This window comes from Chinchilla lanigera, unplaced genomic scaffold, assembly GCF_000276665.1.
Source record: "Chinchilla lanigera isolate Chin_1 unplaced genomic scaffold, ChiLan1.0 scaffold00101, whole genome shotgun sequence".
In the NCBI taxonomy this organism is placed as follows: Eukaryota; Metazoa; Chordata; class Mammalia; order Rodentia; family Chinchillidae; genus Chinchilla; species Chinchilla lanigera.
In genome coordinates this window covers 465,148-490,458 of record NW_004955502.1, presented here as the reverse complement: position 1 = coordinate 490,458, position 25,311 = coordinate 465,148, and the positions used below count along the sequence as shown (strand labels likewise).

Below are 25,311 nucleotides of genomic sequence, written 5' to 3'. Positions count from 1 at the left end.
CTGGCCCAGCAATTGCAGTCATAGCAGCTGATCAGGCTAGGAACAAACAGCGTCAACCAATCACAGAGCCAGCAAGTTTGCTTTGTAGACTGACAGAAACGGCATTTCCCTCTGAGACATTCAGAGCAACTAGAAGTTTCTACACTGGAAAGAAGTTCAGAATTTGCTCTGCCTTTAAGTTCCTTTTTTAATTGAGGTAGGATAGAAGAAATAAAGATAATAAGGTGACAAGGAAAGTCAATTTTTTTGTCTCCCTTATTACCCTGAAATTGTGAGACAGATCCCTGCTCGGCCTTGCACGTAGGCATGCTAATTGCTCAGGGTGTGTCTGTATGACAGGATTTGTTAGCCCTGAATTTACCTAGTCTATCTCAGCTGCCTTCAAGACTGAGGACATCGATAGCAGAGTAACTGAAGTAATTAATTCAGGACTCCCAATTGCCAGTTTTTACAACATTCCATTTCAGACTCCACTGGAAGGATGCCTAGAAGTCCCCACACTCACAATCACCTCTGATCCAGCAACAGCAAAGTCTCACAGACCACCCCAAGATAGCCCTCCTCCCCCAGGCAGGGGCAGGTACCCAGGATAGGAACCCAGGCAGCTGCCTCCCAAGCAGAAACAAGCACCTCAGGAACAAATTGCTCTCAAGCTGAAGGAGTCCTCAGAGCTCTGGAAAGCAGAACTGAGCTGATGACTGCCTGGACTGTGGCCCAGCTCTGCTAACCCCTGAGAGCTGCCTCCAGCTTCTGTGAGTGGGTCAGTCCGAGTCCCTCTGGCAGTGAGCCCCTCCGGTTATGTAGCTGGGGGCTTTTCCTATTCCCCTCATTATCTAACTCTGTCTGCCCTGTGCCTCACTCTGACATGTCCTGAAATTCTTTTTCTGTGACAGTAGTCAGTAGTCCACACTACTCTGTAAGGAAAGTAAGTTGAGGCTCCCATCTCCTCTTCAGTGGACCTCCTCCAACCCTCCTGATGACAAAAGAGGGCATACGTTTGAATATAACCTCCTTCATAAGCGTCCGGTGTTTACTTTTCTGCTGGACCTCTGGAGAACTCAAAATAGCCCCCAAACATGTGTATGGGGGGAGAAAATTCTACTCACTACAGCTGCTGAAATAGCTCTGCACTTACCTGTAAGTGAGAACCAGCATTCTTCTCTTTTCTTTTTTTTTGGGGGGGGGGATGGTGCTGAGAATCGAACTCAGGACCTTGCGCTTGCCAGGCAAATGCTGTACCACTGAGCTATATCCCCAGCAAGCATTCTAAGCAAGGTATCTTATTAGTGTGAAGATTGGTAGGACAATAGGGGATGATTTCTATTGAAATCTAGTCCTATTGATTGAAATCTAGTCCTACTGACTTGTAAATATGCTCTAGTCCTATTGACTTGTAGTCCTTTTAAATTCCTATAACTGGACAATGTAATTTTTCATGTCCAGGGAGGTAAGGGGGAAAAATAGAGGCCCAGAGAGGTTTGTGAAGGAATTGTTTGCTCCTAGCATATCTTTACAGCACCAAGTACCATTTCTTTTTCAATCTTTCCTTTGTAAAGTAAATATCCTACTCCCAAAGCTTTTCATTCTTCATGATAAAACTTATGCTCTATGCTTATTGTTACTGATGTCCACAGTCTGCTCCAATCTAGGTCTTCCTTGAGTGGGTGACATTAGGTAGATTGCACTTGTGACTTATGACAGTAAACACCCCATTTTGTGATTATAAAACCTACTACACTAACCATGCAAATGAGACAGAATGATAAAGCCAACGTGGTCTAATGGTAAACTTTGTGGAATCCAGGCCAGGCCTTTTATGGGAATTCTTTGTGGTTTTGTTTTTTTTTTTTTGAAAATATGAAATTACTTCAAATTTAGATTGTTTTGCTACAGTTCCATAATTGTGCATGACATTTTCTTTCAGATAGTTGACACTTACTCTTAGAATAAGTTTAAAATCATGGGCATATTTTAGCCGCAATGGAGTGGGTCATCACCTTTGATACCACATCAGTGGTAATTCTAAGATCATTGATTCTAAGATGAGATGCACCCTCAAGATGCATTCCAACATGTTAAGATGGAGAAACTATGCATCTTAGAGTCATGGACATATATTAGTCAGAAGAGCCAAATTTGAAGAACAGATTCAAGCAAATGAAGATTTTCCCACTTAGTATCTATGAGTGCTTTTACTGTTACAGAGCAGCAAAGTAGCATAAACATATGATTTCAAACCACACAAATGCACGATCTTATAGATCTCTGAGTCAAAAGTCTAGACTGGGGCCCCAGGAGGCTCTGTGGGAAAGCCCTCCCTCTCTGCCAGCAGCCAGATGTCTCAATGGTCCCGTGCATGGCTCTGTGTATCACACATGCCTGGTCACAGAGCAGGGGAGAACTTAGCTATGACCCATGTTTCTCCTTGGCATACTGATCTCTGGTTTAAAGAAACACTGCCTTGCAAACATATTACTTGTAATAAAAGGAAACTGGAAACAGCAATGGGAAAAAAAGTTGCTGATAATAGAAATGTTAGAAAACCTACGATCTCTCAGTGGAGTTTTGGCTTTTGTGGGGAGAAAGGGGCAGTACTAGGGATGGAATTCGGGGCCTTTATGCTGAGCTATGTCTCTAGCTGTTCTTTTTGTTTTTTCTTTTGAGATAGGATCTGGTGAAGTTGCTAGATTACCAAGGCTCGGGCTTGAACTTGCCACCTTCCTGCCTCAGCCTCTGATGCAAGGTGAGAAGCATGCGCCTCCATGGCTAGCTTCAAAATATTTCTGCATTATCACGGGAGCTCTGCTTAGGTTATCAGGCTTTCTTGTTGTTCTTGCTGCTGAACCTGAAAAACTAAATAAAACCCAAAATGTACAATAGATGATATGAAAGGGAAAGAAATTGCTCAAAGAAAGGAACAACTGGGATGAGGGAAAGGAGCAAAAGAAAAAAAGGAGGAAAAATATATATGTATATAGGATAGGTGGGATAACTGTACCGCTGATGTCTAATGGTTTATTAAAAGGAACAGTTAATGCTTCAATTTTTTGACCAGTTTTGCAGGGTTTACATCTGGTAATCTAAACAACTAATTTGAAGACAACAATATGCAATATAACAACCACTGGTGAATTCCTATCATCTTATCTAGTGAAGCTCTATATCATTTCTAATGTTATTTTTTATATTATTTTTTATTCTCTTTAATGGTTTGATCAATCTTGCATTCTTATGTCTGGTAATCTGAGCAACTTTGTTGAAGATAACAATATGTAATATAACAATCATTGTTAATTCCTATCATTTTGTTTTGAAACCCTGTATCATTTTTATTGCTTTTGCTTTGTTTTGCTTTTGTCTATGTTATTGTTATTGTATTATTATTTATTATTCTCTTTAAAATAAAAGAAAATAAAAATGAAAAAAATGTTGCTGTTGATGCTATTGTTGATTTTCTGCAGGCAATAAGAAAATATGTCATCAAGAAATGATATTATAATTTTTTAAACTATCAAAGTGAACAACAACACAATGTTAGTAATGTAGGTGTTCTAGAAAATCTTTAGCTCGGTTGTATGTACCCAGAGTCAATACAAAGCACTGTGGAGTGGCCGAAACAATGCCTTGTTGGTGGTTTCCTCTATTAATGTAGACTTCCATAATTACACTGAATGAATGCATATGTATGTCTATATTAGAACAGGCCTTGGCAGTAACTATATATGTGTTATCTGTTACTATCATATATTCATATTATTATACAGCAGTCATAAGGGTCTTTCTTGGCAAATATTACTACTATTTTCCTTGAAATTGAAATGGCAAAAGAAAACTGGGGTCATATTTGGAAAAATTTTTAATCAGAGCCCCTAGGCTGACACAAGAAATAACACATGCAAATACTCATGTGTGTGGCTGTGCATGGTCCGTGCCTAGTGCCTCCTTCATAAATTGTTGGCAAGGTTACACGGGTATTGCATTTGAATTGGTGCTCACTTGGCAAGTCCATTATTTTTAATGGTAATAAGCATCATTATTAGTAAACTTTTTAAAGGGTCTAGAAAATACTAAGTTTAGGAATTAGTGAAGAAAAACAAGAAAAGGGTCTGGGGATATAGCTCAGCAGTAAACAGTACCTGCCTGGCAAGCTAGAGGTCCTGAGTTTGATTTCTGGTACCAACCCCCCTCAAAAAAGAAAAGAAAAACAAGAAAGAAATATAACAAGTCATGAAATGAGTTGGAAATTAGCTCCCTTTTTTTTTTTTTTTTTTTTTTAATACAGGGTATCCCTATGTAGCCCAGACTGGCCTTGAACTCTATGTAGCACAGGCTGACCTTGAACTCACTGTGACCCTCCTGAGTCAGCCCCAGTGCTGGGCTTACAGACATGTGCCACCACACCTGGTGGACCACACCAAGTGCCACCACCATTTTCTTAAGTGAGCTAATTCCTATATCAAAATTTTTGTCTATGACACTAATGACAGCAACACTGGCCACTCAGAGAGATTTTGGACCACAGTAGCACCTGCAGGGACCTGCATTATGGTGGCACCAGAGGCCAAAGCCACCCTAGCACCCCAGAGGCCATGTGCTGAGGAAGCACTAGAGAGAGCCTGACCCGGCCAGCAACCACACAGCCTGCAGACACCCAGCGGGAAGGAAGGCTGCAGTAGTGCCCAAGAGACCCCACACAGAGGCCAATGGACCTTCAGGTGGAGAAGAAAATCAGAATAATATGAGGGGAGCAAGACATGGAAAAGGAAAGTCACCACACAGATTTATAAAGGATGCACTAGAGAGCCCGGACCGATTGTTTGAACAGAATCCTTACCCCGACTTCATCACCAGGGAAGAACTTGCCAATCAAATCCACTGCCACCTGTATGTCATTGGTAACTGGTGCCAGAACAGCAGAGCAGGCTGCCACCCAGAGAGAGCCATGGAATCTTTGCCACCAGGAGACATCACAAGTTCCCTGTCCAAGGTGCATTGCTCCCAAGTCACAGAAGGACTGGGGTACGATCCTTTTATGGCAGGAAGCTGCTCTAGGCAGAGCTGGCTACTCTCCCCAGACACACAGGGTTCCTAGTGCATGGGTTGGGTCATGAGACTTTGGAGCCCTAGGCAATAACATGCAATCAAGTTGTGCTTCCGAGTATAAAGCGAGCCCAGGAAGTAGACCTTCTTCCAGCTCCACACCATCCAGTTTTATTTATCCTACTACCTCTGGGCAGTATTCTGAGACAGCAGGTTACGAGGTCATGGGGAGACCAGCATGCCACACCCTTCCTTTTCCTCTGTCTTTGATGTGCACCAGCAGGGAGGCCCTCTTATCAATATGCAGTGGAACAGCAGCCAAAGGAGCAGAGATCACCTGCAGCAGCGGTCACAGCCTCAGGATCACCGAGAGAATGAGCAGCACCATCTCTGGACCAGTTTCTCCTTGTGCACAGTCCCAGGGATTGAGGGCAGCAGGTACCTCCCTTCCACCACAGCAGCAAAAAGGTGACATGCTGGGCGCTCCGCGGCAGCAGCACCTGTGCAAACTGGCCAGGTCTCCACCAAAGCATGTCTTGTATGTTAAAAAAAAAAAAAAATGACAGGAGCATTGTATGAATATACCATGTTCTAGATATGCTAATCATCTTCTACATATTATCTCATTTCATCCACAGAATTAAATGAAATGAGCACTGCATACCCCATTTTGCCTAGAGATAAGCAACTTTTCTAACTAAAGTCACACATCAAGTACAAATTAAATATAAATCACAGTGATAAAGTCTAAGCTGGTGTAGTCCAGAGCCCGCTGCACAGCGGACTCTCCTGGCATATGAATGTTTTGCTCCACAGACCCTACTGTATCCCAGATGGTCTTGCCCACAGTCCCCTGGGGCTTTCTAACTATGCTTGAATTTTCTGGAATTTGTCTCCCTCAGCCCTCACACCCTCCTCAAAGTCAGAGACGAAGCTTTTTCTTTCCTCTTTTACTTCCCCAAAGTGCTTACTACTAAAGGTAGTAAGAGAATTTCTGTAAGTAAGAGCCCAGAGAATTTCTGAAGAGACATCCTGGGGCTCATCCGTGACAGCAGGACAGGCAATCACCCAGAGTACACGTTAAACCATCAAGATTGTTCTCATCAACACTTTGCTTAATCAATGCTTCCTATTTATTCCAGGTGGAGCTTCTGAAGGGTGAAGATTTTCTTGATAAAGACCAAACCCTCTGGGTCCTAGTACTGACATCTAGCACAATCACCACGCTTGGATTCAGCATTCTGCCCTGCAACAATTTAGACTCAAACAAATAGCAGACACACTCAGCCTCTTCCAAACTTCTAGCAAACATTCATCTGTTGCATTGTTTCATTTCTTTTCTAGTTCTCTGATTTCCACTTCTCTGAGCCCAGTAGAATTTTTTTTTAATGTAAGAAAGGAACAAACCGTTAGAGAATAGGCTTAACATGAAAGAAAAATTAAGAAATTGATATATGATGTAACTTTTTCAATTTTATCTAACTTTAGCATTTGAATCCTATCGCTGACTGGAATAAGATTTTGAGGTGGATAGCTTTCATGAGAACATACAGAGTGCATTTTAACAATGCAGCACATTCACAAGTGTTGGTGTTTTTATCCAAATTTCACTCATGTGATGGATTCTCAAACCCAGAACAAAGCAGAATAAAAGAAAAATATACTATGCAAAGAAACTTCTTTTTGCCTTTCTAATCTGGGACATACTACTCTTGTGTTTAAAAATGACTTTGGATGTTCATAATACTTCAAAAGCACACAGCTATGCTCCTTGACATTATTGACATTATAATGAATATCTAAAATTAATTTTGGATTACTTTTCCTCCAACTTAGAAGTGAAATATTGTTAGAGGAACAGGCTGTCTTCGACACGTGTTACAACACGTGTCGTAAACATTTGTAGTTTAGTGCTCAAAAGCCAGCTGGACTTTCTAATAGCAATAGATGCCAACACCACTCTTGTGAATTGTGGCCCAGAGAGAGAGGAGCGCGGCGGTGTTAAAGCAATTAAGCGGACAATCGAGTGGAGGCTGATGGTCACCACCTGCACAGGGTGAAGGTGGGTTTTCAGCGGCCCCCTGCTCTGCCTTTTGGCTCAGCTGTCAAACTTTGGGGAGCTTGTCCAACCCTTCCTTCAAGAAATCTTTTTTGAAAACCTACAGGAGCTGGTACTGCATTTTCTAATAGGTGGTTGATCAGCTGTGGTGTCTGTCTACACTTGTGAACTGCCTGGAAGAACCCACGGAGAGATCAGCAGGGATTCCACTGTCTCACGGTTTCCATTAGTACAAGATATATTCAAGCTCTACCACAGCTGGGAACCAAAAATTCACAATAGCTGACCTTGCAGACTTCCCTAAGGGATGAACCGAGGCTTGGGATCATCGGTGCCACCGAGATTTTCCATTATCTCTTTAGGGGTGGACCATCCCCTCCCATCCACTAAGACTAAACTAAGATCACTAAGATTAAAAAACACTCCAGGGCAAGATCCGTCTTAGCATAAGATCACTTCCACCCTCTTGAGTGATCCAATAATCCCCTCCTCAAATCCCCTCCTCAATCAGTAAATGCTGAGGTTCTGGCTGCCTCATGGCCTTTTGTTCCTCAAGAACAACTGGTCATCCGGGATCCTTGCTGTACGCCATTTTGTCTCTTGCTCTTTCCGGCTTTCTCTCTCACCGCGGTGAGCTATGACATCTGGCAGCAGATTGGGGGCTCGCTGCAGGCGTCCCCGATATACAGCAAGGCCCCATAAGGGGGCATGGAGTTGCACGCCTGTAATCCCAGCACACTGAGGGACTGAGATAGGAGGATCGAAAGTCTGAGCTCAGCCTGGGCAACTTAGCAAGACCTTGTCTCAAGCTAAAGCATAATAATAAAGAGCCAGGGCCTGAGATATAACTCAGTACAAAGACCCTGGATTCAGTCCCCAGTAATTTTTTTAAAAGGCCACCTAATGAAACGCTAGAAACCAAAACAAGCTCCTTGGAGAAAGTGGTGTCCTGGCTGAGATAAAGAAGGCAGGAAGAGACAAATGAGGCAGAGGGAAAGCAGATGCTCAGGAAGCTGAGATTCCCCGAGGCCGCAGCTCCAAACGCAGGAGGGGCAGCGAGGAAGCCTGGAGTGAGCAATGAGGGGCCGGCAGTAGCACTGACCACGTCACACCCAAGCAACAATCGGACACCAAAGCCACCGCTATTGGTCACAATAACCATGCGCCTCGCTCAGGACACACACCCAGTCAGGGCTGAGGTACGTGGCTCAAGCAGGGTCTCCTGAGTGCCACCCCTGCGGGTCCAGGGCAAGGGCCACTCCCCTTCCGCAGCAGCACCACCAGGAACCCCTGGCTTCCTCACGCCCCAGCCAGGGAGGAAGAATCTGAATGTCCTCTATGTGCTTCTGCCTGGGAGTGACACTCAGCCTGTCCATGCGCAGCTGTGGGTCGCACTAGTCACATCCCCGACGCCACGACCGACCCCAAGGACACAGAAAACACAGGAGATGCTGTTCCTAGTGTAGACCTCAGACTGGTGGCCTTGGAAATCAAGTTTAAGGACTTTGTGCTTTTTTTTTGTTTGTTTTTTTTGTTGTTGTTGTTTTTCTCCAGTACCGGGAACCGAACTCACGACCTTGCGCTTGCCAGGCAGGCGCTTTGCCGCTGAGCTAAATCCCCAGCCCAAGGACTTTGTGCTTTTCCCAGGACAATGAGGAACCATAGAAGAATTTCAAGCAAGATAATGAAAAGATCAGATTTTATCTTTTTGCAGGCCTGCAGTATTTTCTGCCTCTCTTTCCCCTCCTGCTCTCCTGTACCTCTGACTGGACATGGAGATGTCACAACACCAGCCATCCAAGTGACTGCGGTTACAGGACAGGAAATGGTTGAAATCCACAGGACAATTGATCGTGGCCCTCATCCCTCAGCAATACAGTTATTGCAGCTATTCATATATACATTTATATTTTGTGTTCCTTCTTTTTTCTTCTTTCCCTCATCCCAGTCATTCCTTCCTTTAAGCAATTTCTTTCCCTTTCCTATCATCTGTTGTACATTTTGAGTTTTACTTAGTCTTGGTGTATTGAAATGAACAGTTAGTGATTACAGTTTTTTATGTTCTGATCAATTGTGCATGCTTGTGTCTGGTGGTCTGAGCAACTGATTTGAAGGTAACAATATGCAATGGAATTACAATGGTGAACGCCTACCAGCTTGTCTAGTGAAACTCTGTATTATCTCTGTTTTATCAAAGAATTATTTTCTTATTCCCTATAATGGTTTCAGCACTCTTGCATTCTTACATCTGGTAATCTGAGCAATGTAGTTGAGGATAGCGGTATGTAATGTAACAACCACTGTTGATTCGTATTATTTTGTCTTGAGACTCTGTATCACTTGAATGTTCTTGCTTTAATTTGTTTATGTTTGTGATACTGGTATGCTGCTCCTGTTCTATTTGTTTGTTTGTTTCTTATTTACTACTCTCTTTAAAATAAAATTTTAAAAAAGTGTGTGCTTCTCTGAAAACCACATAGAGTAATGCCCCCAAATAAAAATTAATCTCTTAATCCAGGCACGGTGATGCACGCCTGCAATCCCTGCATGCTAGGAGGTTGAGGCAGGAGTTCAGCCAAGCCTGGGCAACTTAGTAAGCTCCTGTTTCAGACTGAAAAGCCTTATAAAAGGGCTGTGCCATAGCTGAGTGCAAAGGCCTGGGGCTCACACCACACGCACACACACAAATTAAACTCTCGGTATAATGTAGCAGTCTTGGGGAAGATGGATCAGTTAGAGACAGACACAGACAGGTTTGAGTGAAAAGAACAGAGAGAAAAGAAACGCCATTGCGCTCAGCTCTGACCGCAAGGAGAAACCATTGCTGTTACTGCTGCGTCCTTCGTTCCTCTACCTGCAAGCCGGGAGACACTCTTGTCATCAGATCACAGGTAGAGAAGGCCCTTGGCCCAGCTCAGAGTCAGCGGAAACCCTCTGGGGTAACTGGGACCTGGAAACCCCCTGGTAACTGGGACCTGGGAGGACAAGTAGGAAGGGACATGGGTGCATGGTTGGCACCATCTCTCTAACTACATTGCCAACAAAATCGCTCTTTTAGTTTTTCACAGTGACTGATACTGAGAGACTTATGTGTGTGTCGTAGCAGAGTACAGAACGTCCTTATCTCCTCTGGCCTCAGTTGTGGATAACTCCACGCTAATCAGAAGCATCTCTAGAAGCAGTTGAAACTCCCAGTCATAGGTCATGCAATTAATTTACCAACTTGGCCTCTCTGAAGAAGTTTGTAGGGCTTTTTTCCCCCAGTACTTTCTAAGCTTGAAAAATATTGCTCTAGTTAATATACGACCAATCTACCATAAAATTATTTTCTAGATAAAAATCTGCCATGGCTTTTGAACTTGCAGTTCTTTTTTGTTTGATTGGTTGGTTTCAGTTTGGGGTTTATTTTTGGTTTTGTTTGTGAGACAGGGTCTCATTATGTCGTCCAGGCTGGCCTTGAACTTGTGACTCTGTCTGTCTCAACAAAATGTTTTTAAAGAACAAGGGATCTTGTCTGAATTTTGTGCCATGTTGCACAAAATTTTTGAATTTTTTTTTCCCACATTGCGTATTGGCAGGCGTTCAGCAGACATCTCAGAAATATAGAAGAGGAAGCAGTCAAATCAAACTGGATTGGTATTCCAGAGGGAAACAAGTCTGCAGACACACACCATGGGGAAGAAAACAGGCTCCTTCTCTAGGACACAGACCTATTTTTATGTTCAAGCCACTCTCCTTCGGTAGGCAGCATCGTAAGTGTCACCACATTCAATCTGCCGCTTGACAGGTAGTCTTATATGACTGACTCTACCAGACTCATTTTCCAAACACATCTTTCTCAGCCCTCACAGAGAAGCTGTGGAAGGAGCATTTTTATGTGCCATGTCGTAAGTTGGTCAACACAGTAAAACTGTATGTCACTGTGGCCCTAGAATGAAAAATAGCTATTTTTTTTCTTTTTTTTTTTTTCCTAAATATTTGTGCTCTTTATCCTCATTCTATTTACCTTTTACTGTGTGGTTTTCTGCTTTTCATTTCAGATAGGTTTGAATATTTTTGTAACTTTATGAAAACACAAAATTTGTTCTCATGTTACAGAAGGAAAGTCTGGGAAATTCTTTTTCAGGAGAAAGCCAGGCAGATCACATGAAAAATGATGGCTATAAAACCTGTGTAGTAACACAGAAAATTACCTAATCATAAAAACTTTTTCTTAATCATAAAAGCAATGTGTGCTCAGGGATGAGAAATTCAAAAAGAAAAGCACCAGAAGTGTAAAGGATGATGTTGTAATCAACTTGCGGGCCCCCTGGGGCACACTGGATGGTCACACTGGATGGCAACGCCTCTGGAGCCGTCCACCTGCATGTGGGAGACTGAACGCCAGAAAGCTCACTGAGCTCCGTTTCCATACAGTTACTGGTCTCCGCCCAGCAGATGTGCCTGCTAAGATTTGGAAATCAGAAAGCAGGCCCTGTCTGCACTGTGGTTCTTACTGTCAAACACAGTCCTGCTGCTGGGACTTCTTCTGCACAGGGATGACAGTTAAGCATATCTGCTTTCTGGCTTCATGACCATCTTTTTGCTGGTGCAGATCTCAGCTGAGTTGACCTGGTCCTGGCACCAGCAGTCATGGCAGCAGCTTCCAGATGTGCAGAAGGAGCCACCAACTTGATGTGTCTGAGAGTCATGTTTGGATTGTAGTCAAGCCTCTAGCCTTTCCAGTGATTTTGTAAGCACCTGATTCTTTTTTAAAATTTCTTTCTGATATAGCTTTGGTTACCTTCAACTAAAGCCAAATAGATGTCATGGTAATCTCATAAACCAGGGACAATCGCTGTTAATCTTTCTATATGTGAGTGTGCATGTGGACACATGCGAAGGTGTTTACGTGGAATTATATCATGCATTTTTTTGTCATTAACTGCATGTTTGTGTCCCTCAGAATTCTTATGTTTTAATCCTAACTCCTGTAAAATGGTATTAGGAGGTTGGGTCTTTAGAAGTAATTAGATCAAGAGGTGATGGAAGATTAGTACCCTTACAGGAAAAGTATTGTTTTGAGAGTACTCGTGTATTCCCTGTGAGAATACAAGAAGACCGTCTGAAAAGCAGGAATGGACCCTTTACCAGGTACCACTGCTCCCAGTTTGATGTGGATGTCCCAGCTACTAGAACTGTGAAAAATAAATGTTTAAGCTATTTGTCCAATGGTGTTTTCTTACAGCTGCCCAAACCAGCTAAGACGCTGCTGCCAGCCTAATTCTTCCCTTAGTAGTAGACCACAACTATTTTTCCTAGTAAATATACACACTCCTTCAACACATTTCAATAGTTATTATTCCATCATGGAAATATTACCTATCTATCAATATCCTATTTTTACACCACCGTATTTTGCCCAACTTTTCACCATTATAAATACACTGCTGAGTAGTCCTGATGAAGTCCTGAGTAGTCCTGCACTGTGTTTTTTGCTGTCAAACACAGTCCTGCTGCTGGGACTTCTTCTGCACAGGGATGACAGTTAAGCATGCCTGCTTTCTGGCTAAATGACCATCACTTAGAAGTTAACAAGTTTAACTTACATTACAAGAACAGCAACAGATTTCCTTGACTGAAAAAGATACAGTAAAACTAAACAGTTACGTACAATGTGGTTTCAATCATTCAAATATAAACTACACACAAAGAAAAATAAAAGAACAACTGATTTTGTTAGTGTTGCAGGTTTACAGATTATATTTTGTTTTTCCTATCTCTGAATATTTCTATATTACTTTTATAATTTAAAATGCATATAGTAAATCAAGTAAGTTAGCCTTCTTTACATGTGTCCATTAGCGGCTGAGTCTGATTGAAATATGCCATGTGGTTACAGGAGAGGGCAAGAAAAATCTAAACATTACTTGCAATTTAAGAGAACAGTTTATAATGGGAAATCAAACAGATGGATGTCAATTAGTGTAAAGCCATCCGTAGCCTGTGCACCAGTGGCACAGAGAAATGATTCAACTCAGAGAAGCTCAGCAAATTGTCTCGCACATACTGTGCTCTGCTGGCTGACAAACTCCTTTCCCTGTCCAAAATTTAACCCCCACCTTAAATTTTACCAGTAGATATTTTACCTTGATACTGAAAGAACACAGTAGTACCAAGGGTCCTCCTCTCTAGATGCTAACCTTTTTGGAGATAACTTCTGAAAAATAATGTCGAACAGACCAGGATTTCCTTCATCAAAACCACCCAAAGAAAATCTTTAACGTCAACTTGCGGGTGTGACTGAAGGTGATTGTTCCTAAGAGACAAAGTTAACCACGGGCACTGCAACTGACCTCTCATCAACATACGGCCATGGTAACTCTAGTTACAGGAATAAGTCACCGTAAAAGGCAGGTGATCATTTGGTTTGGGCAGTCCATCGTGTCCCAACCCAGACCCAGCAAGCCATGCAGCCCAGATGTTGTACCTAAAAGCATACTGAGGTCACAAGAAACATGAATGCCTCTCCTCAACATTAATTAGGTGGACATCAAAAAAAAGTGACTGAAAGATATTGTTGCCTTTTATTTTTTTTTTTAGTTTTTTTGGTTTTGGTTTTTCTCCGGTACTGGGAACTGAACTCACGACCTTGCGCTTGCCAGGCAGGCGCTTTTGCTATTGTTGCCTTTTAATTCATAGGTGCTCTTTCTTTTCTTACTATGTGACAGATCTTAATTAAGCACCTTCACACTCAAGCTGGTCTTACGAGCACTTATTTTATATTGCCTGCTAAGTTAAAAATAAGAGCAATTCCCTAAATGGCATCAGTCATCAATCATTATGGTTTCTCTTAATTTTCAAAGAAAGTATAAAATGGGACCTCTTGAATATAAAATTTCTCAAAAACATTTTAAACTGGGCATGTCAGCATTTTAAAGCATGGAGAAGGAGAATTTTCATATTTCTACATAAATGTGAATAAAAGATCTGTACCATAAATATGCACTAGTAATGTTATTTAAAGACTAAAACCCTAGTCAATCAGAATTATACACATAGTTACATATATACTGAGCACGTACAGTTTTACATCTATATTATATACATCGTATTATGAATGTCTTTACACACCCTTTCAGACTCTATCTGGAAGACAGCATCAATCTGTCTTGCATCCCTGCCAGGTGCAGCAGCTGGTCTGCAGGTCTGCAGACACCTCCAGGGCATCACATGCGCCGATCCCAGAGCTCTCACCTTAACCTGGGTGCTCCTGTTGATGATTACCCATGAAAAGACACAGAAGGATACTTTCTGCCATCCCTATGCTTCCTGCAAAAGAAAGGCATTTGATTAATGATAGGTAAAGATTTCTCCCCCTCTTGGGACAAGCTAACATGCATTTCATCTGGACGGATAACTGAGCATCTCGTTGTATGCAGAAACATGCACTTGGTGATAAACCCTCATTTCGCATCTCTGCTATTTTGCATCTTATCATTGCTTCCTGGGCTGATACTCCTCGGTACAGTGTTTGAAAACAACCCTTTATTCAAGTTCTGCTTCCAGGGAACCCATGCTAAGATACAACTGTACAGCAAAGAGTGCTGTACATAGTGCGATAAGAATGATAGTAGCCACATGTGGTAGAGAATGAGTGAAAGTCAACATCATTGCCATCACTTTTAACTGTAAAAGAAACGAGCATCAAGTCCATGATCATCGTGAGCTCATGTAGGACTCACTATAATTAATGAAATCGCTACAGTCATTTTTATATATCAAACTTAAAAGACTGAGATAGTCACAAATATTCAAAATTGAAAGTTGTTTGCTTTAAGAATCAAAATTTTAGCTGGGCATGGTTGCACACATCTGTAATCCCAGCACTTGAGAGGCTGAGGCAGGACAGTTGGTGTGAGTGTGAGGCCAACCTGGACTACACAGTGAATTCAAGGCCAGCCTGGACTACACAGCAAGACTCTGTCTCAAAAAAAAAAAAAAAAAAAATCAAAATTTTAAATGCCTTTAAAAGAGTTGAGACTGCAAACTTTTTCTCCAAAGACAGAAGTAGAAACACTGAACCAGTAAGTCCATATTCTGATGTGTAACTGTCACACACATGTATCTGCCCTTTGGCATACAGGTACACTCGCACCCAGGGGTGCAGCTGCATATCCACCCAGGGATATGTTTACACCGAGACAGACGAAAGCTTGGAGATAAGTATTTGGAACATTGCATTTTTTTAATCCAGGTATCATATGTGATCTAACAATTATAGAGCAAATTAGGATCTCAGGAGTAAAAATTAGATACATGACAGAGCCTGTTAATTCTACTAAATCTTTACTGAATTAGATGTCTCTCTTCAACTGTGCCAGAGACAAATTGAAAGCAGGAAATGCTATTAATGTCACATTATCATAACTTTTAATATCCATATACTGTTTTATATTTTAATAATTTACTAGTTTAATACTTTCACCTAATTGTCTTATTCAGCCTTTCAAATTTGTGAAATCACCTATTTTCACATACCTATTTTACAAATATCTAAGACGTTGATATCTAAGAAGTTGATATCTAAGAAGTTCATCAAGGGCATAATTCACTACTTATTCTGTAAAGTCAAGATTCATGCATTTTTTTGTTTTTGTTTGTTTATTTTGAGGCAGGGTCTTGCTCTGCACTTCTGGCTGGCCTTGAGCTCACTTTGTAGCCCAGGCTTCCCTCGAACTCAGCAATCCTCCTGCCTCATCTTTCTGAGTTCTGGGATTACAGGCATGCACCATCACATCTGGCTAAGATTTGCGGAACTATTTCTTGAGCCACCCTTTCAAAGTCTACTTCATTTGGCCTCTGATTATCTATTCCTTTGTCCCCCCACATGCCAGCTTCCCTTTTAACCACTCTCTCTAGCTTAACATTCTGAAAGGCTCCCGAGTGTCTGGTTTCAGTTTCTCAGGCGTGACCAAAGGTCAGTGTATTTATAGTCTTCTTGGCTCCTGACCCTTTTTGGCCCAAATCACCCATGGATCACAGGGTAGTAATTACTGTGGTCCCAAATCAGCTGCCTTCTCCACAGTCCTCCCCCGTCGCTGCCATCCTCAAGGGCCCCAGTTTGATTTGGTGCCCACCTCTTCCTGACACGTAGACCAAGGAAGGGTGAGCCCAGTTTTAGGGCCAACAGTAAATCCTGATGGACCCATGCCAGTAATAATGGCTGATGCCTTTCTCCAGGCATTGGCTATGCTTGGACATATAACACAATTCTGCCCAATGAGACAAGAGGGAAGATGTTCTAGGAAGATTTCCCACCATTATGAACTTAATTATGTGTCCTGCCAAATTCTTATGCTGAAGCTTTAACTTATAGTACCTCACAATGTAGCTGTCCTCGAAGATATGGCCTTTAAGCCTCAAAGATATGGCCTTAGTCACTAAGATTCAATTGGGCCAAGCTGAGTGTAATGGCACATGCCAGTAATTCCAGCACTCTGGGAGACTGAGGCAAGATCACCAAGTTCAACCTCAGCCTGGGCAATTTAGTGACTTAGTGAGATGCTACTGCAAAATAAAAAGGGCTGTGGATATAGTTCAATATAAGGGACCTGTGTTCAAAACCCAGTACCACCACAAAAAAAAAAAAGGGAGGTCCCTAATCTAATCTGACTATTGTCCTTTTAAGAGGAAATCTGAGCACACAGGAGACATAGGGATTTGCACACAGGGAAAAGATGATGTGTCCACACAAAGAGGCCACTTGCATTCCAGCCTTCATGGGCTAGGGATATAGCTCAGCCACACAGTGACTGCCTGGCAAGTACAAGGTCCTGAGTTCAATTGATGGTACCAAAAAAAAAAAAAAAAACCTCCTCCTTCCAACCTTCAGAACTGTGCGATGATATAGATGTATTATTCAGGCTACCCAGTGAATGGCAGCTCATGCGATCTAATACAACTATTAAAAATGACATTTGAATACATAATGATATAAGGAGGAAGCATCCTTTCTGTCACTGGATATTTTCATAACCAGAAATGAAGACGGTCACTGCTTTAGTCATCTCCTGACTATGCGGGGAACCCATTATGGAACAGGTTTCTTTCTGCGTTCCGTGTGACAGGGCCAAGCTGAAGAGCACAGCACCAAATCCTGTTTCCTTGATGACGCTGCTGAGCCAGCCACTCAGCCACACCTGGGTAGCCCTGCCTCTCACAACAGAATAGGTTTTCCTCATACAATTTTTATTGAGACATAGTGTTTATGCATCTTTATAGGGCATGGCAGTAATTTGTGTGTGCATTGTATAATAATAAAATCAGGGTAATGAGCATTTCCAACTCTTCAGCCATTCGTCATTTTTATGTGTGAGCATTTTCATACTCTTCCAGTGATTTCGGAATATACCGTAGATTGTTTCAATCAAGTTACTCCTACTCTGCTACAGAAGAACGGGGAAAGATTCCTTCACTACAGCCATGCTTTGGCGCACTTAATGAGCCTCTTTCTGTCTGCCCAAGCCTCACCTACCACGTTCTCTCTGGACTGCTGTTCCGTTCTCTTCTTCTGTGTGAAAGACTGTGACGGGCGATGTGAAGATGGATAAAGTGAACACTTAATTGAGAAACTGACATTAACAGGGAGAAGTCATACCATCAGGTAAAGCCGTGCTTTTCATAGTTTAACTGCAAACACATTACCTTAATACAGCCCTTGCAAATGAGTGTTAGTGGCTTTCAGAGTTTGATGTTGGTTTGGCTGTGGATTTTTGTTTGGTTTGGTTTTTTGGCTGACTTTTCTCATCTAATTCTCTGGCCTTGTTTTGGTGACCTCCCTACATATTTCTAGCTTCACATGCTGCTTTTTACATTGCTTTTAGTCAAGTATTGGTATCTATGTTCCTAGCCATAATCAGTTAACCTAAAGGACATTTGTAAAAATGCTCTGTACCCAGTAATTCTTTTTCATGGTCTTGGTACTATACAATACCCTGACTATAAACCCTGACACAAAGTTCAGGCAAAGAAGTCAAGTTTTGTCCAGCATGGTGATGCATGCCTGTAATCCCAGCACTCAGGAGGCTGAGGCAGGAGGGTCATTACAAGCTCAAGACCAGCCTGGGCTATGAAGTAAGCTCAAGTTCAGCCTGAACAGCATGATGAGACCCTGCCTCAAAAAGACAAAAAAAAAATATATCATGTGCAGGTACAAACTTCCTCTAATGAATGTGATCATTATGTATATCTGCAATATACCAATAAAATTTTTTCAAAAGGAAGTAGGGAAAACAAATGACATTAAAACCCCAAAACACTTCAAAAAAAAAAAGTCAAGTTCTTTCTCTGGATTCAGAAAGCATGGGAAGGCATCATTAGAGGAAGAATAGTGTGGCTTCTATGAAAGGCTGTCAGAGTTGACTAGTAGGATTCTTTGGAGAGATAAATTAATGAATGAATAAGAATAATAAGCAGAGATAAAATGGTTAGATCTTAAATTCGGGCCTTTTTACTACATACTATTTAAAAGGTAAATTACTATAGGATGGTATTTACAGAAAACTTTATCATGGGTAAGAATAACTAGAGAAGGATTTAAAGAAATACCAGCAAGTGTGGAGACACCAAAGATCTTAGCACTGAGTTTAACTTTAGTCAGTAGTTTTAGAAACAGAAGATGTTGGTGGGATACAATTTTGTAACTTGAAAATAACTTACAAATGGGGAACAGTGAATGTAAGATAAAAGTTTAAGAAGTTTCACAAGCAAGGAAGTTTGGTTGACAATTCAGAGCCAAGCTCTTCGGTGAGCAAGGTGAGATACGATTCTGGGCCCCAGGAGGAGTACGTGTTGCCATCCTAATCCGCAGCATGTCACAAGGATACTGCATGGGACACGGGGTCTTTGAAGAGGTAGTGGGTTAAAATGAGGCCATTTGGGAATACTGTAATCATCTAGGACTGTGTCCTTATAAAATGAGACACTGGGACACAGATCCCAGGGAAGAGGCATGACCGCAGTGGAAGTGGCAGTCTACTAGACCAGGATGAGGCCTTCAGGGAGACCAGCCCTGCCAACACCTCCATCTTGGCTTCCAGCCTCAGAACTGTGGGCAAACACCCTTCTGTTGTCTAAGGCATCCAGTTTGGTGCTGTGTTATGGCAATCTTAGCAAAGAAATGTGGTTTCTCTAGCTAGACATAAGTAGTAGGAATAATGGCGTGGAGTTCCCTTGGGAAAAGCAAGAGCAAGATCTTATTGTCAGTCTAAGGTATGAGCAGATGAAAAGCCCTCAGATCACCAAGAAACATGAGGCAGGGTGTTGAAAGCAGATCAGGTATTCTTATTCTTGACACAAACCATATGCATTTGCTCAGAAGTCATCTTAGGATGCTTAGATTTAAGCATAAGGCCAGGAAGCAGTAACTCCTAACTGGTCTACAGTATGAAATTTCAATAGAATGAGAAGCCAGGTGTAGTGGCACATGCCTGTAATATCTGCACTCGGGAGGCTGAGGCAGGAGGTATCTTTGTGAGTTCAAGACCAGCTGGGCTACAAAGTGAGCTCAAGGCCAGCCTGAACTGCATAGCAAGACCCTGTCTCAAAAAGACAAAAATAAATAAATAAATAAATAAATTGAGAAATAAAAAATGTAAAGGAGGAGAAGGGACCCAGTAACCCTGAAAACCATCAGCTTACTTAATTCTTACTGAGTAACTAAATTTAACATCATTGTCCTCAGTTTGCCAAAGGGGAAAATGAATTACAGACAACTTGAGTAAATTTCTCAGGGTCAAACAGTTGCTGCAAGAGCTAAGATAAATAACAATCTATAAGAACAAATCATAAAATAATTCAGAACCTTTATCTTCTAGTACTGCTCTCATATTGTGTTACTAATAGAATTGAAAAATAACTTGCATTTTCAGATAGAAAATACAAGATATCGGGTTGGATTCATTTCTTATCTTCTAGTGTTTCTCTCTATTCATTTTCAAGCAAGGAAAGGAAACACAAACTCAGCTTAGAATATACCAGCTTCATTGTTTGCTTCTGTCTCTACCCTTGACCACACTGCAAAATCCAGCACAGTCCATCAGAGGAGGGAGAAAAGGGAAAAGGAAAATCTGAGTGAATTATGTGGTTTAACCTTAATGGAAGCACTGCTGTGTTGAACAAGGGTCTGTTGTAGTTCTCCCAAGTCTTATCTGTATAGGAGGGCTGCCACTATGTTCCACAAAACTGTTACATATTTGTGTTTCATCAGTACATGGGTAAGTCAGTCAGGCAAAGCAAACAATAATATTCTGTGAATCTAAAATAATGAAAAATATTAACCAGTACTTTAATTCCTATACAGGAATACACAAAGGTGGTGCATACAGAAATAAATTGTTAAAGACGGTAAAATACAATTTTAAATTATTTTGATATAAAAAATAATTTGCTTGATAACCTTTGCAAATTAAGTTTATTAGTAAGTTCATATATTTCAGATTATTTCCTCTTTCTAATTCTCCCGCCTTCCTATTCCAACAGTCAGAAAAATTTCCAGTTTTAAAGTAATCTTTCCTAAAACTAAAGATACCTATTGTAGTTGTTACAGTGGGATGTGGAGGGGAAATGCAAGGAAAAATGACCTTAGAAACTACATAAAGATAAATAATAATTCTGTAGCTGAGGGATTTGGGCCCCTTTGTGCAATAAGCCTCCAGATTTGCTTACATGTTGTTGGTTGAGCTCCTGGCTCTGTTTGCTGCAGCTGGGTTCATTTGAAGAAGAAACACAAAAAATCTAAAAGAGAAAAGGAAAACAATCTAAACTTAAAATGGTCTTTTAAATGGATTTTTATAAATTTGGGTTAACCTTTAGCTTCTTAAGATACATGAGCTATTGCTAAACTGATCATGCCAATGTAGGCTTTTTTTATTAGCAAGGAACAGATTAACACATGAGTTGAATTTGTTTTATTGAAAATTGGAATTGAATTAGCTTAGATGATATCCTCACATTTCTTCTTTTATTCCATTCACTTTCAGTTATTTGCACAATAATAATTTGAGTTGCAGAATATATACTATATTTTACCTTCTCTGAAGACCATCTGAAAAATGGATAACTCCTGCAAAGCAGACAAATAGAATTACTAAATAGCATCAGATTATAAATGCTAACAAGATCAGTACACATGTAAGGCCCATGGGGGGGGTCACATTTTTTTTAAAAAAAATTTAAGGCAGCTTCTTTCCCACAAAAAAATTGAAAATAATCTAGGGTACAATTTCCCTTTTTTTCCCAACCCCCTCCACATTTCATTCTATTCCTTACTTCGTGCAAAATCTCCTTTCTACTTTCATATTTCATATTTTCTTTTTCTTGTTCTAGATTTCACATATTAGAGAAAACATGATACTTGACTCCCTGAATCTGACTTATTTTGATTGACATTATGATTTTTATATCCATCTGTTTTCCTGCAACTGACGTGATTTTGCTCTCTTTTTAATGGCTAAATAATAGTCCATTGTGTAAATATACCACATTTATTATCCTTTCTTGGTCACCTTAAAATATCCTTTTTAAAAATTATAGTAACAGAGACATACTTACAGTTAAATAATTCATTTGCAATTTGTAAATGCCCTTAGTGGTCCATTTTATTGGAGCTTGAGAAAGCCAGACCATTTTCAAATGATCTAGTTAGTATAGCTTTAAAGATACACAAGGAGTTGGGCATGGTTTAGTAATTTGGCAAGCCCCTGTCTCAAAAAAAAAAAGAAAAAAGGGTTGGGGGTATAGCTCACTGCAAAGATTATGGATACAATCCCCATCCCAAAGAAAGAAGAGAGTTACACACTACACACACACACACACAGAGAGAGAGAGAGAGAGAGAGAGAGAAACAGGACGAGACAGGAAGAGAAGAGAAAGAGGGACAGGGAGAGGAAGACAAGGTAAATAAGAATCGAGAGGCTGTGTCTCAGCAACTCCTCAGTATATTGAGCACATTGAGGACACACAGTGTCTTGGGGACCTGACATCAGCTTGTGCACCCAACAGTAATATCAGCAAGTAAATTCCTGCTATTTCTTCTGAGGATGTCTCCTGCCTCTGACTGTACTGATCTCCATTTCCAGTTCTACCACTTCTCTCTCTCAGCATTAGTCTCTCCTCTTGTCTTCTCTCCACTTCAGTGTCTCTTGGCTCTTGTGATGAGTCTCACAACTTGCGAAGCCCCAGTGTGTCTCACAGCTTCTGCCTTGTCTTTGAAGTAACCTCCAAAAACTCCCAGGAGAGACCTGCTCTGTGGGTCTGTCACCATCCAGTACTGATTACCTTGTGGGACACTTTTAGTGACAGGGTGTTTGATGAGCTGATGGCCCGAGTGTTGGTTAACTTATCCTTAGTTCAAGGGGTGTCCCATGGACCAGGTCAGCTGACCCATGAAAGCCACCATCACATGACAGAAAGCACGGAAGCCCTGCAAGCAGAGAAACACTGTAGCCATTTTGCAGAGAATAAAAAGCTATGACATAGAATGACAATGAGCATGGTGGGCACACGGAAAAACATGGCCTTCTCTTTGCTGTGTGCCTTCTTTTAAGAGATCAGTGATTTTATAGTTTATTAAAAAAATTATAAAATAATAATATTCATTTCATTCTCCAAAACAAAATTTATAATTACTAAATATTTTCAGAGGTTTTTTTGTTTTCTTTTTTACTTTTAACATACACATAATTCTCTATTAATGTATTTTTATATAATTTTGAGATAGATTTACTATTTATACTCATTTATGGCTTTATGGTTTGGATGTCCCACCAAAGCCTCATGCAGTGTGAGAGGGGCCTTTTCCAGAGATGGCTGAATCTAGAGTGTGTGATTAATTGGTGGTGTAATGCTGGGATTAAGGGTGGGTGATTGCAGGAACAGGCCACTGAATGGATTGGCACCACCCTAATCCTGGTACACTGGATACAATATAAGGGACAGAAAGAGGCTTGTCTATCTTTATCCCACCTCTCACTTGTTCCTTTTGCCGTCTTCTGCCTCCATGAACTGTTGCCCTCTGCCGTGTGCCCCTCTGCCTTGGAACCAGACAAGTATGGCCTGAAACCTCCACAAACTATGAGCTAAATAAACTTTTCCCTTTTTAACTTTGGGTGTTAGGTAGTTTGTCTCAGCAATAAAAGAAAAGTTACTGAGACATATTACTTCTATTTAAATGTCCCCCCAAAGCCTCCTGCACTCATAAGTGGGGCTTTCAGGAGGTGAATAGGGGGTGAAGCTTGGTTAGAGGAGGTAGGTCACTGGGGCATGGGCTGGAAGGGTCCTCTCTCTCCCCTGCTTGTCCTTTTCTTTATTCTTTCTCTGCTTCCCAGGCACTGTGCTGTGAGCAGCTTCACTTCTGCAATGCCCTGCTGCCCTGTGCCACCCCTGCCTTGGAGCCAACTAACTATGGGCTGAAACCTCTACAAACTGTGAACCAAAGTAAACTGTTCTTCCTTTAATTTGTTGCTATTGAGTATTGTGTTCCACCATTGAGGAAACTGAAAACAGCATACCCTCCCAAGTCCTCTTACTTATCTTTTAAAACCCAGCATTTTGAAGAGTGCTTGAATAATAGAAGGTGATAAATGGATATTAGTTGAATCAAGTCCATGAAATGAATATATAATGATCAAAACTTTGGGCTGATTCTATTAAGGAAGGCCTTACCTTCAAGTTTAAAACATGAGAAAATCTGCTTGGCAGGAGCAAGAGTCCTGGACATCAAGTCTGTCATCCAGGTGTTCACTAATAGAAGAGCAAAACATTTCCTTATTGGTATGGTTTGTGTCTAGATGTCCCCTCAAATCCTCTTGCATTCATGGAGCAGGTTTCTAGATTTTTCTGATCCATGGTCCAGTGCTGGGATTATGGGTGTGAGTGCTATACCTGCCCTGGGACAGGTAGTTTGCATATGTAAGGAAGGGAAAGAGGCTTGCTCTCCCTGCCACTCCTTCCTTTTGCTCTTGCTGCTTTGCTATCTTCCACAACCATGATCAGTTGCCCTCTGCTATGTGCTACCCTGCCTTGGAGCCAACCAAGTATGGACTGAAACCTCCATAGACTCTGAGGTAAATAAACCCTTCCTTCCTTAATTCTAGGTGCCAGGTATCTTGTCTCAGCAATGAGAGAAAAGTAACCAAGACTCTTATAAACTGTAAACTTGTTCAGCGAAAGTGGAAGGGACAGGGAGGGTAAGAATGCAGCAGAGGCTCAACCAAAAGATGAATAGAGTGATAGCCAGGGCCTTAATCAGCCCCTACCTTGCTAGAAATAGATAATCTACTAGCTTAATGCACAATGAATACAATTCACATGAACATCTTCATGACTCAATTTTATAAAGGTAATTTCTGTAAAAATTATAATGTGAATGCATGCATATTTCCACTATTCAGGAAATGACATTTTGTCTTGAGCTTCATGTGGATATTTCATTAAAGTGATGTCACTAAATCCCCAACGCCCCCCCAAAAATGAATACTATGTAAAAGAAAACACAGATTCAGTAGTAATAAATATTTGATAAACCCATTATAAAAATGCACAGTGAACCAGGCATGGTAGCACACACCTGTAATACCAACACTCGGGAGACTAAGGCAGCAGGATTGCTTCAAGTTTGAGGCCAGACTGGGCTATAAAAAGTGAGTTCAGGGTTGGGGATTTAGTTGGGCTGGGGATTTAGCTCAGCGGCAAAGCGCCTGCCTGGCAAGCACAAGGTTGTGAGTTCGGTTCCCGGTACGGGAAAAAAAACAAAAAAAAAAAAGTGACTTCAAGTCCAGCCTGAACTGCACAGTGAAATCCTGTCAAAAGGATAAAAAAAAGCACAGTGAATATGTAAATAGATAAATATAATTGGGCGTTTAGAGCAGCTTGTCATAAGTTAATTTAATAAATGTCTTGATCATGCACAGGGATAGAGTTGCCTGTGGTTTCTGTCTACTAACAATTATAAAACTAAAGTGAGTTAAGATTTAAGAATCAAGAGGTGAATTATAAAAACAAAATTTTTAAAAACTAACCAAAAAATTGAATGAACCATGGTAAGTGTTACGGTTTATGTCTGGATGTTTCCCCAAAGCCTCATGCAGTCATGGGACAGGCTTTTAGAGTTGATGATTGATCCATGATCCAATGCTGGGATCATGGGTATGAGTGCTACACCCGCCCTGGGG

At 41.2% G+C, this 25,311-nt stretch overlaps 1 long non-coding RNA gene across 1 annotated transcript; it reads right to left on the bottom strand.

Annotated features, from left to right (window-relative positions):
• Positions 1 to 14,246: 14,246 nt before the first annotated feature.
• LOC102023935 lies at positions 14,247 to 21,219 on the bottom strand. Its single transcript, XR_001231529.1, has 3 exons — positions 21,170 to 21,219; positions 20,807 to 20,875; positions 14,247 to 14,410 (listed from the first exon to the last, which is right to left on the bottom strand). It is a non-coding gene; the product is annotated as an uncharacterized LOC102023935 (long non-coding RNA).
• Positions 21,220 to 25,311: the final 4,092 nt, after the last annotated feature.